The sequence below is a fragment of the Euleptes europaea genome, chromosome 1 (genome assembly GCF_029931775.1).
Source record: "Euleptes europaea isolate rEulEur1 chromosome 1, rEulEur1.hap1, whole genome shotgun sequence".
NCBI lineage: Eukaryota > Metazoa > Chordata > Lepidosauria > Squamata > Sphaerodactylidae > Euleptes > Euleptes europaea.
This window is the reverse complement of record NC_079312.1, coordinates 134,251,518-134,262,650: the sequence shown is the minus strand read 5'-3', so window position 1 is coordinate 134,262,650 and position 11,133 is coordinate 134,251,518.

The following is an 11,133-nucleotide window of genomic DNA, read 5'->3' as shown; positions in this document are numbered from 1 at the left end:
TCTGTCCTTCCCAGTTAGGAAAACCTGAATGCGTCTGAGTAACATCTGCCAGTGGACTAAAAAACAGTGTCTGTTTATGGGAGGGACTGGGGATAAAACCGGAGTGAAAATCATACCAACTGGCTGGCTGCCTTATTAACCTAGGCATGGTAGTCCACAATGTGGTCACTCTGAGAGATCAACTACATGACGGGGAGGCCCCGGTGTTTTGTTTGTTGGGAATTTGGCCCCTGAATGCCTGGTTTGGTGAGTAAAAATCAATTGGGACTGCAGCACAAAGGGAGGGCGTTTCAACTCACCCCACATACCATTTTCCTGACCTGAAATTTATTATTTATTAAGGAAATGATTTTATGCCACTTTTCCACAGTGCTGCTTGAGGTTGCTACAAGAAAAACAATACCACGCAGTCATCATCAATCATTAGAATAAAAACAAATCATGCCATTACAAACCAATCAGGGATATAAAAACAGCATAAAATATCCATAAAACAGACCTGACCATAAGCAGACCATAAAACAGATAAAGTCACTTAGTTTAAAGCCTGGGTTAAAAAAGAAAAAAAAATGTTTTTGACCTGGTGCTTAAAACACAGCGTAGAAGGCAACAGGTGAGCCTCAGAGAAGACAAGGTGCCACCTCTGAAAGTATCCTGTTTCCCCAGAGGAAGTAAAAAAAGTATTGACCCACTTTAAGTATCTTCAAATAAGAAATTATTTAGCACAATTGATCAAGAAGGGCAAGCTGATACCCAGAATTCTTAACAAATTTGAACAATTATTAAAATCTTTGTAAGTAAGTTATATAGAATATTAGTACAAAAAATAGGTTAATTAACCTGTGGAATAAAAAATTAGGTTATGAGTTGAAAAGAAATGGAACTTTATACTGACAAAGGGTTTAAATTTTACAATAAGTCTTGCATTTAGAGAAAATTTATTTAAGATGACACATATGTGGCATTTCTCCCCAAGCAGAGTTCAAAAAATGTGTAACTTGGATAAAAATGCTAGTAAATGTTGGTATTGTGATTCAGCTGGCGCAGATTTTCTACACATGTGGTGGAGCTGCAGTAGAACCCAAACATATTGGAGGAAAGTGATTGAAATAATATCCAATGGTCCTGAAATTGTTATTCCAGTAAGACCAGAAACAATTTTATTAAATTATTTTCCAGACAAACCAAAGGATATTCAAGTTATGTTTCTCCATATGTTAACAGCTGCTAGAACAAATTTTTCGAGAAACTGCAAAAGCAATAAATGCCCTGACTTAAATAATTGGCTCGACAAGGTTAACGAAACCTATTCTTTAATTAAGCTGACGTACTATAATAATGATAAAAATACCAAAGAACTTGATGCTCACTGGAATTCAACAATTTTAAGGATGGAGAAAGCATTCTAATGTGTAAATTGAAGAGAGGGAGTGATGTAATAATAATGCAGATTTTAGTTAAATATACAAATAATTATTTGATTAAGTGCTATGGGTATTTTAGTTATATTAGCGCTGGTTTAGTTTAGTTTTTTAAAAATAATTTGTCTCACCAGTATTTGATTTTTTTTAAGTAATGTTATATCTAGGGTTTTTTTCTCTTTTTCTTTTATTGTAAGATTAAATGTTTCTAATAAATTTTAAAAAGAAATAAAAATGAAAGTATCCTTCTAGTTGTCATTCACCTCATCTCTTGCGCAGGCAGCAGAGATTGGGAGGCAGATCTTAACCAGCAGGCTGGACTGTATAGGAGGAGATGGTCCTTCAGGTACACTTGCTCCAAGCTTTACAGGTTAGAAGAAGTAGTGTTGGTTTTTATACCCCGCTTTTTCTCTACCTTTAAAGAGTCTCAAAGCAGCTTACAATTGCCTTCCCCTCCCCTCTGCACAACAGACACCTTGTGAGGTAAGTGGGGCTAAGAGAGTTTGGAGAAAGCTGTGAGTAACCCAAGGTCACCCAGCAGGCTTCATGTGTAGGAGTGGGGGAATAAACCCTGTTCACCAGATTAGAGTCCCCCGCTCATGTGGAGGTGTGGGGAATCAAACTTGATTCTCCAGATTACATTCCACCATTCTTAACCACTACCCCATGCTGGCTACACCAGTACTCCACAAGTATTTTGAATTGTGCCCTCAAACAGACTGATGATCAGTGCAGATCTTTTAGCACAGGGGTGATACCATCTCTTTAATCAACATCTGCAGGAGCCTGGCAACCACATTTGGATCTGTTGATATTTCCAGAGTTATCAAAGGCAGCCCCACAATGAGAGTGCATTACAGTAATCCATCCTGACTGTGATCAGAGCACGGGTCACCATGGCCAGATCATGCTTTTTCAGGGGCAGCCATAGCTAGAGTATCAGCTGAAGCTGATAAGTGGCACTATGTGCCACAAAGGAGACCTAAGCCATCAACCAGAGGCCAGAATCTAGCAGTACTATCAAGCTATGAACCTGCTGTTGTTTGTCTTGTTGGAGCAAACATAAGAGAGAAAATAAACTCAGAGTTTGAGGCACCAATTATTATTGATTTACAAGTGGCAGACGGGAGCTATGGCATTCAAAATACTGTTGTGGGGAGAGTGTAACAATACATTCTGGGGCTAAGCTGTTGCTCAAACAAATTAAGGCCTGGTGAGAGAACTAGGGTTGCCAACCACAAGGTACTAGTTGGAGATTTCCTGTTATTACAACTGATCTTCAGCCGATAGAGATCAGTTCACCTGGAGAAAATGGCTGCTTTGGCAATTGAACTCTACGGCATTGAAGTCCCTCCCTTCCCCAAACCCTGCCTTCCTCAGGCTCCACCCCAAAAACCTCCCACCGGTGGCAAAGAGGGACCTGGAGACACTAGAGAGAACAGGGTTTCAACACCCTTCTTTGCCTGTAGATATTCCTTCCCTTTCTCCACTAGTTCATACATTACTTCTAGAACCTGACCAAATAGAATATTACAGACGCTCAAATTTTGAGCTGGAAAACCTACCTTACGCTTTTGTTGTGAGGATCAAATGGTAGAGAGGTAGCTGCATAAGCTACCTCGCTTCTTGGGGAATGGGTGGGATTGAAGTATGATATATGTTTTTAAAAAGCGCTTAATTTGGATGAATGTTCAGCTCAGACTGATAGAGTTGACCTGCAGCAGCTTCATGAAACCTCTGAAACCAGTAAGGGTGCCACTGGGAACAGTTTGTGTAGCTGAGGTTTAATCACTCCAAAGAGGGGGGAATGTTAATGGTGAATGACAGAAAATGAGAGGAGATGAAAGTTTTCAAGAGAAATGTTCAGCTAAACAAAAGGGAATCCTGGAAGTTTATCCAATTTCCTCATAAAAGCCATGGTTTGGGCTTGGATTAAGAATCTATGCATGGCATAATGAAGTGCCAGTGACCTATTTCTTGCAAATCATTATCAGTCTAGAACATCTTTCCCAGATATATTGAAATAGTACCTGGCCCTTGGGAAGATTAATGCCCCATGTCATAATGGGGTCAAAGGTGATAGCCTTTCACAAAGGCAAGGTGACTCTCTGTTCCCAGAAAGTGGGAATATGGGCTGTGAGGTCAAGGAGCAAGCACAGTTTTTGCTACACAGTTGAACTGTTTTTCTAAGCACTGCAAAATGTACTAAGAATTCATTCTTGGAATGAGCGGAAATTTGGAACTCATTCAAAGTTTTCTGCAGGGGGAAAATATTATGGAGGGGGCTGTTTAATCAAAAGCAAAACCATGTTTATCAGAAGGTGAGTGAAATTTTACGATCTGAATGGGACTGAATAGATTGTTGTTAGTAGTACTTCAGCAGCCTGTGTTTGCAGGATGTGGATGCTTGTGAGCTGAAAATCTTGGTCCATTGCTTTTGATTCTCAGCCCCCAGTAGAGCCCCTTCCCTCTTGCTCCACTTCTTTCACATCAAACTGCCCTGGGAGTCATTCAGCTCCTTGATCATTCCTGCCATTTAATTGGCCAGTTCCTCAGCTGGAGTCACAGTTATTGTAATCAAACTTGTCCTGAACGGCTGTAAATGTCCTCTGATGGGTCCTCCTGCTACATAGCCTCCCCCGCCTCTTTGCTGTCATAAGGACACTCTGGGGCACATCATACCTGCTACTAATGACAAGCATCATGAAGATAATAAAAGTGTGGCGAGAAGTGCATGTCGCCCAGCCTCCTGCCGTGGGGGAAGAAAATTGATTAGACCTGGATGTGCTGACCTTTTTGTACTTGAAAAATGGCTCTTGAGTGATTTGGGCAATAAAATTAAATTGATTCAGAACAAAACAGGGATGAAATTTGTGCTGCAAGAGGGGGAGAGAGAGAGAGATGTAGGATGAACCTGTCAGCTGTAAACCTGTATTGCTGCCACCATACAGGCCCCTAGGCAAAGGATGTAGGTGAAGGACGTCGCCTTGTAAAGGTATAAGATGGAGAAAGCAGAATGCTGGGGAGCAAGGAGAAAGCGACTCAGCCGTCTCCAACTGGCAATCAGCAAGAAACTGTATTGACCAGTGTGGAATGGAGATGTTGGCTTTGATCCCATAGAAGAATTCTGCTGTCAGAAGGAGGGATGGTTTTCACCAATTCCCTCCTCCTGATGCAGACCTCACACACCTCCCTGATGCTCTTCCTGGAAGGGTCCTTGTTCAGCAGCAGAAGCATTTCAGGGGGCATTTTGGGCTGCAACAGGAGTGGAGAAAGTCACACTCCATAGATGGAAATCCCTTCATCTACAGAAATTTCCTGTGGCTCCAAACTGGTACAGTGGTAATATGGTGCGGATACTTGCACTTTCAGGTTTTAAAGGAATGACAGAAGCTAAAGATTCCGGAACCATTCACACATAACCTCACACCTCTAGAGAAAAGTAGGTGGTTGCTTTCTTGTACTTGTACCTAAGGCCTGTTCCATGTATGCAGAAGAATGAGGAAGCAATGAGGTGGTAGAATGGACTAGACCACATGAGACTACAGGGGGTGGATTCCAGCTTTGAATGATCTTTTGTATTTATTTTTTTTAAAAACCTCCATGCAAGTTGACTTTAGCAGGAAGAGAGGCACTGCCAGGGGTAGACTGGGCTGTTAAAATGACCCAGGAGGAAGCCAAACTTTAGGGTGGCCAACCTCCAGTTGAGACCTGGAGTAGGACTGCCAGCTCCAGTTTGGGAAATACCTGGAGATTTTGGGGGTGGAGCCTGAGGAGGGCGGGGTTTGGAGAGGGGAGGGACTTCAATGCCACAGAATCCAATTGCCAAAGCAGCCATTTTCTCCAGGGGAACTGATTTCTATCATCTGGAGATCAGTTGTAAAAGGAAATCTCCAGCCACTACCTGAAGGTTAGCAACCCTAACCTGGAGACCCCCTGGAATTACAACCAAACTACAGACTTGAGTTCCCCTGGAGAAAATGGCTGCTTTGCAGAATGAACTCTACGGCATTATACCTCGCTGAGGTCCCTTCCCAAGCCCCACCTTCCCCTGGCTCCACCCCCACATCTCCAGGAATTTGTTAACCCAGACTCAGCAACCCCAGACCAAGCCAGTGGTAGTGGCAACAACAGGTGTGTAAGCCTTGCTTGCCGTCTCCTCCCATGTGGCTGTGGCTGGATCTGACCCAAGCAACCCCTGTGGAGCTGCCAAGAAGCCTTCCAGGGCAGCAGTCCACCAGTGACTACCACAGTAAGTGAAAGGCCATTTCTTTTCTGATTCTACACTCGCCCCCAACTTTCTGTGCACCACCCAATCATCATTCAGTCAGAACGAAGGCCTTCCAAAATAGAAATGTTTTTATGTTTTGCCATAATGGTGTCAGCTGCACCTTCTACAAGAGGGAGATCTGGCCTCGTGGGCCTCTGCCATTCCCATTTTAGACAGCATAAGTTCCTGCAGGAAAGCCTCACCCATTGATCTCAGGGGCCAGGCAGGTTGATATAGGAGGTGGTCCTTCATGTATGATGAACTTGAGCTGTTTGGAGCATTAAAGATGAGAGTTAGTGCCTTAAAAAGAGCCTGGAAGCAAAATGGAAGCCAGCGTAGTTGTAGATGAACCAGTGTTGTGTATTCATTTTAATGGACTCCAGTAAGGACGCTACCTGCTGTATATTAGTTGAAGCTTCCAAACCCTCTTCAAGGGCATACCAACACTGAATGTATTGCAATAGTCTAATCTAGATGTTATCAAGGCTTGCATAACTATAGCAAGGTCAGGTTTTGGCAGGAATGGCCAGAGATGGTGAACCTGCTAAAGCTGAAAAAAAGATGTTGTTAGTGAGTTCTGCCACCCCTATCTTGAACAATGCCATACATCTGTTTCCACATCAGCTGGATATTCCAAAATACCCCCAACAGCAGCCTGGAGGAGTGTATTCCACTCAAACACCTCATTTGATCACTTCATCTTTCTACATATATGAACACAGCCTAAGCTTGCCAGAGCCAGTCAAAGCACAAAATGTTTGTGGGCCCTCTGTAAAGCATCTGGTGAACTGGAGAGGAGTCTCATCCTTGACTTTGCCCTGATCTTTAGAAGCACATAAAAGCCACAAGAGAGCTCACCGCTTCCAAGTGCATCTGAAACTCATCACAGAATCCATGCTGAAGTGTACAGCCACATTTGCGCTTCTTAAAGCCCAGCATGGCTTCATCCTGTAACCCTGTCTGGTTGCTGGGGCATGGGTCCTTGCATATGCCCAGCCCTGTCAATCTCTGACACTGGGCTAGGAACTAGCATGGGAAGCCAGTCCTAATGTAGACTATCATTGTGCCACTGCTGATGGCAACTAATGCATTACCCTCATATGTATCCACACACATCCATATGCACGTCAGAGGAAGCTCATGCTTCCAGATGTGCCTAGAGTATCTGACTCTGGCCCCCCTTGGAGAATAGCAAAGGACCATTTCTTTGCTGAATCACTTGCACAGCCGTTACTCCTGCCCTTTAAAACAGCCCTTTTGTGCAGTCAGGGCCTATGGAAATCTAAGGGGAGAATCAACAAACTATTGTTGAAAGGCTTAATTTAGCAAGCTAGCCATTCAGGCACGGAAGTAAACAGTGCCCCGTGGTGCGTAAGCAGAGGCTGCAGAACAGGATGAATCAGCCACATTAGGCCTCAGCAGAAGCCGCCGGAAAGGCTGAGCTGGCAAAGGCAGGTACGCCAGCTTGGAATTTGTTCACACATGAACAAATGGATCAGAAAACTATCTATTGTATGCCAGGAGGGAGCAATTAGCCAAGACTTCTCTGGAATTAACTGAGACAAGCCAGAATTTGTATTGAGGCTAGAACCGTCAACCTCGTGCTTTTTTTTTTTAAGCAGATTACCTTTTGCTTTAATCATTAAAGACATTTTTGAATCCAGTGACGTACATTTTGTGCAAAAATAACATCAGCAATGAACGCCCTTTCACACGAAAGCCGTTTCAGTTCAATGGCTCCCCCCCCCCCACCGTATGGTTAGGGCTCTTGACTAACTTTCCCAAGGGCAGTTGGGTTGATGGCTGCAGTGCGTTCCTAGGTGGACTTTCCAGGATTGCAGGAACTCAGCATGCAGGTAGACAAGATGGTGGGAGATCCCTGACTAGATCTCCCACATTTAAAAAAGTGTTGGCAACAGCTGCAGGTAGATGAAAATGGAATCAGAGCAGGTATGCTGGGGTTGGGGGAAGGGCTGCCCTTCCTTGCCAATTTAAATTGCCTCCCTAGACCTGCTGTTTGCTCAGAGGATTGTTGTGGTGGTACACATGTATGAGGAAAATAGCTGCTGGAAGGGGGAAGTAAATCAGGGAAATGGTGTGCAGAAATGAGTTAGTCGCCCCTCAGCAAGGCAGTTTTAATGTAATTAAGGCCCCCTCCCCCATTGCCTTCCCTATGGTTAACTTATTTAAAAACTGTGGGAGATTCGATCACCTGCCATCACGTCTCATCTCATTTCTCTTTCTTGTTTCAAAATAAGCATACTTGAGGGTATGCCATAAATTTCACAAGGAACAGCCACTGCCATTGTATCCAGTCGGTCATTGTGTCGGACTAGGATCTGAGAGAACCTGGTTCAAATCCCTGCTCTCCTATGAAGTTTGCTGGGTGATCCTATGCCAGTTATACTCTTTCAGACTAATCTACCAAACGAAACTGTTGCGGTGACAATAAAATGAAGGAGGGGAGAGCACAATTGTAAACAGCTTTAGGTCCCCATCGGGAAGAAGAGTGGGGTAAATAATACTAATGCATTTCACTGAGTGGAAAAATCAAAAGATGGTTGGAGAGCATCACTCCTTTACATGCTTTCTTCCCTGGTGAAGTGGAAATCAGCTTGTGAAAGGTTTCATTGTCTCCCTATTCCATATATAACATGCAGATTTCTCTCACGTAAGTGGTCTATTTTTATGTATGTCTTCCCTTATCTGGTACCACCATTATGCATTTCATAATGTAATAAGACAAGACATTGCCCTGAGGATCTTACAATTCAAACTTTGCCATGAGGGAGACAAAGGGTGGTGGTGGGGAGGTGCACGCAGGGAGAAAGAAGGAGAGAATATGAGTTCATCCCCATCCCGTAGGCTTAGGCTTAGCTTCATAAGGGATGACAGAGATGTTGTGCCGATGGCCCCAAAGAAAAGGTGGCGTTTCAGGAGGGAGTTGTAGAAAAAGAGAGGGGTGGTATCCAGGTGTTCTGGGAACTCATTCCAGGCATAAGAGCAGCATAGCCGGAGCAGGAGTCCTTCAAGCAGGCAAGGGTGGCAGTGCTGGAGGGGTGAAAGTCATTGGCAGGGATACATAGGGACACAAAAGTGAAGAGATACATGCAAAGATTGATATGTATCACAGTTGTATCTCTCCCTCTATGAAGGTCAGAGTAATATATGTGGGTTGATAACCATTTTATTATAACAGCAACATTGAGAAGTAGAGGCAACTGAACACCTGACTGGCTAACAGGCATCAAGTGATCTTTGTGGTTGAGTAGTGTTCTTAACTTGATCAGTCCAGATCCAGTATTCTATCCCTTCCACTTCTCCGTGTCTTTTTGTTTACTGATGGGACCAGCCAGTGGAGATGAATTGATGGGAGTTTTCTGTCTTTTCATCACATGGCCTTTGATAGGACTAATGCTGAATAGTTTGTGGTAGACTAGAGGCAGCATGGTGGCTGTTCTGGAACGTATATATGGAGCCATTCTCATTCTTTGAGGATTGCATTACATATTTAATCTTGTTCATTTGTTAGTAATATTACATGCAGCCTGTGATACGAGGAGGAAAATGGGCTGCGCTAGTTCCTAACATTAAACATTAAACCAGAAACATGAAAGGAAGAGCACCTAGATAAAGGAAGACCCTCTGAGCACTTTCTGCTGCAAGGGTGGTGCAGGCCGCAGCGTTTGTGCTGGTACCAAACATTGGGTGCCAGATCTCTGTCAAGTACCCAGAGAGGGAACGGGGATGAGCACCACTGAAGACAGGGTAAAGGGAATGAAGATGCTGGAAAAGTGCACTCAATCTTTTACATTCCCCCCGCCCAACAAAGAGCCCAGCACAGATGCACTTTTCATTCAAACACTTTCAAAAGGTAAAATGAGAATCAGGCGTGCCTCTATGGTGGTGGCTTTCCTCAATTTGGCTTCCTTTACCCCAAAGTCAAGCAACTAGCTGCTTTCACTGGGGACAGACTTGCTGCATCCTGAGATATTAATCCTGCTGATTAAGGACTGGGCCGTTTGCCTGGTCATGGAAGTCTACGGGTCTGAGTTCAGACCATTCAAACCTCATCAGCAACCCACAAGACCAATATTAGCATGGAAATGGCTCTGTCCTAACCTTAGGGACATACAGGTGTAGTTACCATCCATTAACACTAGATGTCCTCTAGATGTGTTTTGTCGTAAACATGAAGCCTAGCCTCACATACAAAAAGACCAGCTTTTCCTCCTTAGCATGAGTGTAACATGTAAAATAGCCACGATTGATCCCTATGAGCATGATATCCCATCCCAGCTGGGAAGGGAGGCAGCCTTTCTATGCAGGAATCCTGTACTTGTCTATCTTGCTTTCAAATGAGAAACAGGAGATGCGCAACACAGCCCTGAAATGTGGTTGGGGGGGAGCATTCGGCATTCAAGGAAAGAAATAAAAAGAAGAAAACAGATAAATGAATGAAACTGGAAAGCAAAACCCCGTCCCCTGTGAGATTCATAAAGTGGTAAGGCACGGCTGCACAAGATGAAAAGTTTTACGAGTCTTTTCTGCCAAAATAAAAAGTCAATCTTGCGAAGGCTACATGAATACATGGCTAGGTCAAATTGCCCTCAGGTTTCTCTGTGATAATTAATTAATTAAAACATTGTTGCCCTAGCTTTCTTACCATAAATGAAGGCCTAAGCAGATCTTAACTATGTAGTCATTTTATGTAGATGGTAATAAAAAAAAAAAAACAAAGTCAAGGGGCATTGAAACACAAAAAGTACAAGGTGAAATGTAATTATGTAAAATTAAGAAAAATACAAAAGCCATTCACTAGTTATACTAAGCCCAGTTAACACCTAATGGGTAGGGAGTCCAAGGTTTTGCTAAGATAGTTAACACCTGTAATGAGTAACAAATCCTAAGCTTTATTCAAGCCTTGGGGAAAACCTTTTAACAAATCCCTGTTCAGCAGTTTCATGCCAGAGTAAAAATCTGACATTAAAAATGCAATATTCAACTAGGGGAAGAACATTTCAATCTCCCTAGACACTCTCTTTCTAAAAGCCACAATTCTTCAACAAAAGAACTTCCAAGGGAAGTCTCCAGCATGCAACTGCTGAGTTGGGATTCATTAAGAGGTTTTACATTACCTTCCTGCTACCCCCTGGCTCGAACAAAGGTTTGAGATTACCGATTTACTCATTACCAGGGACACCCTAAGCAGAGTTACACCCTTCTAAACCCACTGACTTCAAATAGATACCTGAAAAAAACCCTGTCTGCATTTTCAGGTATATTCGGGTAGTATTCGGGATTCTCGGGAGCATCAGTGACCAGGTGCCACGTATTTCTGAAAATATTTGGGAATACCTGGAGCTGCCATTTTAAAGATCCTAGAACTGTCGCCCCACCCGCTAACAGATTTTCCTTGGGCAATGGCTTCTGGCCAGCATG